Source organism: Arachis duranensis, chromosome 1, assembly GCF_000817695.3.
Source record: "Arachis duranensis cultivar V14167 chromosome 1, aradu.V14167.gnm2.J7QH, whole genome shotgun sequence".
NCBI classification, from domain to species: Eukaryota; Viridiplantae; Streptophyta; class Magnoliopsida; order Fabales; family Fabaceae; genus Arachis; species Arachis duranensis.
Window position 1 is genome coordinate 42825840 of NC_029772.3, and position 6242 is coordinate 42832081.

Genomic DNA, 6242 nt, shown 5'->3' on the forward strand with positions numbered 1-6242 from the left:
TAGTATTTAGCAACTATGTCTTAAGGCTATGAATAATTCCATGAATCCTTCACCTTTCTTAAATAAAAAATGTTTTTAACACAAAAGAACAAGAAGTACATGAGTTTCGAATTCATCATTGAAATTAGTCTAATTATATTGATGTGGTGACAATACTTTTTATTTTATGAATGAATGCTTGAACATTGCATATTTTTGATCTTGTTGTTTATGAATGTTAAAATTGTTGGCTCTTGAAAGAATGATGAACAAGAGAAATATTATTGATAATATGAAAAATCATGAAATTGATTCTTGAAGCAAGAAAAAGCAGTGAAAAAGAAGAAGCTTGCGAAAAAAAAGTAGCGAAAAAAAATTTTAAAGAAAGAAAAAGAAAAAGCAAGCAGAAAAAGCCAATAGCCCTTAAAACCAAAAGGCAAGGATAAAAAAGGATCCAAGGCTTTGAGCATCAATGGATAGGAGGGCCCAAGAAAATAAAATCCAGGCCTAAGCGGCTAAATCAAGCTGTCCTTAATCATGTGCTTGTGGCATGCAGGTCCAAGTGAAAAGCCTGAGAGTGAGTGGTTAAAGTCGTGATCCAAACAAAAAAGAGTGTGCTTAAGAGCTCTGGACACCTCTAACTGGGGACTTTAGCAAAGCTGAGTCACAATCTGAAAAGGTTCACCCAGTCGTGTGTCTGTGGCATTTATGTATCCGGTGGAAATATTGGAAAACAAAGTGCTTAGGGCCATGGCCAAGACTCATAAAAGTAGCTGTGTTCAAGAATCAACATACTTAAATAGGAGAATGAATAACACTATTTGAACTCTGAGTTCTTATGGATGCCTCGCTCATCTAATTAGAACTAATATTCATTTGATATTTTGGGATTTATAGTATATTATCTTCTTTTTATCCTATTTGATTTTCAGTATCTTGGGGACAAGCAACAATTTAAGTTTAGTGTTGTGATGAGCGGATAATTTATACGCTTTTTGGCATTGTTTTTAGGTAGTTTTTAGTAAGATCTAGCTAATTTTAGGGATGTTTTTATTAGTTTTTATGCAAAATTCACATTTCTGGACTTTACTATGAGTTTGTGTATTTTTCTATAATTTCAGGTAATTTCTGACTGAAATTGAGGGACCTGAGCAAAAATCCGATTCAGGCTGAAAAAGGACTGCTGATGCTGTTGGATTCTGACCTCCCTGCACTCGAAATGGATTTTCTAGAGCTATAAAACTTCAAATGGCGTGCTCTCAATTGCGTTTGAACGTAGACATCCAGGGCTTTCCAGCAATATATAATAGACTATACTTTATTCGAGTTTAGCTGATACAAACTGGCGTTCAACTCTAGTTCCATGCTGTATTCTGGAGCAAAACGCCAGAAACACGTCACAAACTAGAGTTAAACGCCAAAAACATGTTACAACTTGGTGTTTAACCCCAAGAGAAGCCTCTGCACGTGTAAAGCTCAAGCTCAGCCCAAGCACACACCAAAGTGGGCCCCGAAAGTGGATTTCTGAACTAAGACTTATTTCTGTAAACCCTAGTAACTAGTCTAGTATAAATAGGACTTTTTACTATTGTATTTGATGTCTTTGACCGGAACTTATTCCCTATTTTCGTATTCACATGCTATTTGGGAAGGCTATCCATTCGGCCATGCCTAGACCTTGTTCTTATGTATTTTCAACGGTGGAGTTTCTACACACCAAAGATTAAGGTGTGGAGCTCTGCTGTTTCTTGAGTATTAATGCAATTACTACTATTCTTCTATTCAATTCAGCCTATTCTTATTCTAAGATATTCGCTGCACTTCAGCATGATGAATGTGATGATCCGTGACACTCATCATCATTCTCACCTATGAATGCGTGCCTGACAACCACTTCCGTTTTACCTTAGATCGAGTGTGTATCTCTTAGCCTCCATTCCAAAAGATCGGAGTCTTCGTGGTATAAGCTAGAATTATTGGCGGCCATTCCTAAGATCCGGAAGGTCTAAACCTTGTCTGTGGTATTCCGAGTAGGATCTGAGATGGGATGAATGTGATGAGCTTCAAACTCGCGAGTGTTGGGTGTAGTGACAGATGCAAAAGAATAACCTGATTCTATTCCAACATGATCGAGAACCGACAGATGATTAGTTGTGCTGTGACAGAGCATTTGGACCATTTTTACTGAGAGGACGGGAGGTAGCCATTGACAACGGTGAAACCTAACATACAGCTTGCCATGGAAAGGAGTATGAAGGATTGGATGAAGGTAGTAGGAAAGCAGAGATTCAACAGGAACAAAGCATCTCTATGCACTTATCTGAAACTCTCACCAATGAATTACATAAATATCTCTATCTTTATTTTATGCTTTTTTTTATCTTTATATTCGAAAACCATTATAACCCTTAGAATCCGCCTGACTGAGATTTACAAGATGACCATAGCTTGCTTCATACCAACAATCTCCGTGGGATCGACCCTTACTCACGTAAGGTATTACTTGGACGACCTAGTGCACTTGCTGGTTAGTTGTGCGAAGTTGTGACAAAGTGTGATTCACATTTGAGAGCTCCAAGTCTTTGGCGCCATTGTTGATGATCACAATTTCATGCACTAGGCAGCCATGACAAATTATATATCATTGCGAAGCCCCGGATGTTAGCTTTCCAACGCAACTAGAACCGCGTCATTTGGACCTCTGTAGCTCAAGTTATGGTCGATTTAGAACCAAGAGGTCAGGCTGGACAACTTTAGCAGTTCCTTCAGTTTCTTGTATTCCTTCTAGTTTTGCATGCTTCCTTTCCATCCTCTAAGCCATTCTTGCCCTGTAATCTCTGAAATCACTTAACACACATATCAAGGCATCGAATGGTAATAAGATAGGATTAAACATAGCAATTTTAAGGTCTAAAGAAGCATGTTTTCAATCATAGCACAAAATCAGGAAGGAAAACGCAAACTCATGCAATTAGTATGAATAAGTGTATGAAAGATTGATAAAATCCACTCAATTAAGTACAAGATAAACCATAAAATAGTAGTTTATCAACCGCACACCCAAATATTCTTAAATAGGAGACATTTGGCTGCTGGCCAAAAGCTAATTGCATAGGAGAGAACTGATGGTAACTTGTTGGCCTCAAACGAATAAGTGCTGCGGCATGTAAAATAGCATTCCCCCAAACCGAAGTTGGGAGATTTGTTCTCATAAGCAAGGGTCTAGTAATTAATTGGAGGCACTTAATAAGTGATTCTTCTAACCCATTTTGTGTGTGAACATAAGCTACTGGATGTTCAACACTTATTCCATTAGCCATACAATAAGCGTCAAATGCTTGGGAAGTAAATTCACTAGCATTATCAAGATGAATTGCTTTTATTGGATTTTCTGGAAATTGTGCTTTTAATCGAATAATTTGAGCCAGTAATCTCGCAAACGCCAGGTTGCGAGAAGATAATAAGCACACATGTGACCATCTCGAAGATGCGTCTATAAGGACCATAAAATATCTAAAAGATCCACATGGTGGATGAATATGTCGACATATATCACCTTGAATCCTTTCTAGGAACTCAGGAGACTCAAATCCAATCTTTACTGGTGATGGCCTTAAAATTAACTTTCCTTGAGAACATGCAGCACAACAAAATTCACTAGATTTAAGAATCTTCTGGTTCTTTAGTGAATGTCCATGGGAGTTTTTAATAATTCTCCTCATCATGGTTGTTCCCGAATGACCCAATCTATCATGCCAAGTTATGAATTCATTTGGGCTAGTAAACTTCTGGTTTACAATGGCATGTGATTCAATTGCACTTATCTTTGTATAATATAAACCAGAAGAAAGTGAGGGCAACTTTTCTAATATAACCTTTTATTTAAATCATGAGTTGTGATACATAAATACTCATGATTTTCCTCTTTCATTGTTTCAATATGATATCTATTTCGGCGAATATCTTTAAAACTCAACAAGTTCCTCAGAGACTTGGTAGATAATAGTGCATTATTTATTACAAATTTTGTTCCTCCAGGAAACAAAATTATAGCTCTTCTGGAGCCTTCTATCACATTGCCCGAGCCAATAATAGTATTAACATACTCTTCTTTTGGCACAAGATGGGTAAAATATATATCACTTTTAAGAATAGTGTGCGAACTTGCACTATCCACAAGGCAAATATCTTCAGAATATGTCCTTGCCATTTTTCTTCAAAAACAAATGATAATAATAATAAAATGAGTAGAAGTACATGCACAGTAAAATTATTCATATGAATACTTAGCAAACACACATATTAAACTATTTCATCATTGATCAAATAGCCAATATTTCCTTCAGAATCCTTAAAGAAATTAGATACATCATAATGAGTAGTGAAATTTTCATCATTTGAAACAAAATTTGTTTCCTTTTCTTTGTCATCCTTTTTCAAAGGATGCTTGATAAAGATCAACTAGGTGCCTTGGGGTACGACAGGTATGTGACCAATGGCCCTTTCCACCACAACAGAAGCATTTATCCTCAATTGATTTATTTTGCCCATTATTTCTTTCTTTATCCCACTTTTGGTGAGATCCTTTCTTATGAACATAATTTCTTTTCCTTCCATAATTTTTCTTGTTATCAAAATCTTGCCATTTACCTCTTCTGGGGTTATAATTTGCCGCATTTACTTCAGAAAATGGGGAGGCACCAGCTGGGCGGGCTTCATGATTTTCCAAAAGTAACTCATTGTTGCGTTCAATAACAAGAAAGCAAGAAATTAACTCAGAATATTTTTAAATTCTTTTTCTCGATACTGCTGCTGCAGGAGCACATTTGAGAGGCATGGAAGGTCGAGAAAATTTTCTCTAACATATCAGGCTTGAGGAAGTATCACCGTTTTTTCATGATTATACCTTTTTCAAGGTCTTTCCATAGATCTGCAGGATCTTTTAATGTGGAATATTCATTTTTCAATCATACTTCAAGATGACGACGAAGGAAAAATATGGCTTTATCTTTATCCTTTTGGGATATATTATTTTCAGTCTCAATGGTATCTTCAAGATCCATTGAATCAAGATGGATTTCAACATCTAATATCCATGGTAAATAATTATTTCTAGATATATCAAAAGCATTATATTCAAGATGAAAGAGATTCGACATAATAAAAATTTGTTACCTGAAGTCTTCCTAATAATTTCGTTAAAGCTTCATGTTGATAACGTGTTGTAAAATAAAGTTGTAAAATAAATATAAAATAAAGAAGTATGAGTAGAAGACTCTAGTACTACAATTACTATCTCAATATAATAAAGATGATTAATATATTTACTAATATTATATGTAAAGAATAATAGAAAAAAGTATTTAAAATACTTGTAAAATAAAGGAAGAGAATAGTAGTAATAATATAAAGAGGGAGAGAAGAGTATTTGTTATTGATGTGTGTTGTTATATGGAGGCTTAAGCCTCTATTTATATGTGCACATGATGATATATTTTCAAACTATAATAAATAGAGTCATTCTTGATAGGCTAAGCTTCATTGGAAATGGGCATCCACATAAGATCTTATCACAACAATAAAAATATTTTTTAAAGATATTAGTTTCATAAAAAAATATTTTGGAATCAAACTATATTTATATATACAACTTTAATTATGAGTTTTGTTAACCCAATGTTAATTTGTGGGGTTTTAAAACTCCATAAAGAACTATCCTCTCTATTGGATTTGTTCTGTGGTGTACTACTGTAATTTAGCTGGAATTCGGAGGGTCTTTTCTAGATATAAGTTCCTTGAAGTTGCAAAGACCAGATACTTCAGTTCACAGTATCTGTTTGCAAACTTGACTGGGTCGGTTGCAGGCACTAGTTGATCGGCCTTTTCCTGCGGGGTAAAGGTCTTCTCCCGCTAGGAATCATTATGCAGTATATCAAAAATAGTGGTAGATGATTCTCCTCTTTTTCTTTTTTGCCTGTGCTTGCTTTAGCTTTTCCTTTCCCTTTAAGGTCAGACATCCTGAAAAGCAGAGGTTCCAGGATATAGTTTATAAAACTAAAGCAGGAAAACAAGAAGGCAAATAGTGTGTCAGCAATAAAAGCATGGATAGGGAAAAAAGGAAAGAAACTCAAAGCATGAAGTGAGTCAGATAGATGTAGAGTTTTGGACTGCATGCAAGCTAAAAGTCAAGAAATTTAAATAAGAATCACAATCCAAGAACTATGATATGCAGAATGCTTGTTTGTCAGGAAACAACAATTAAC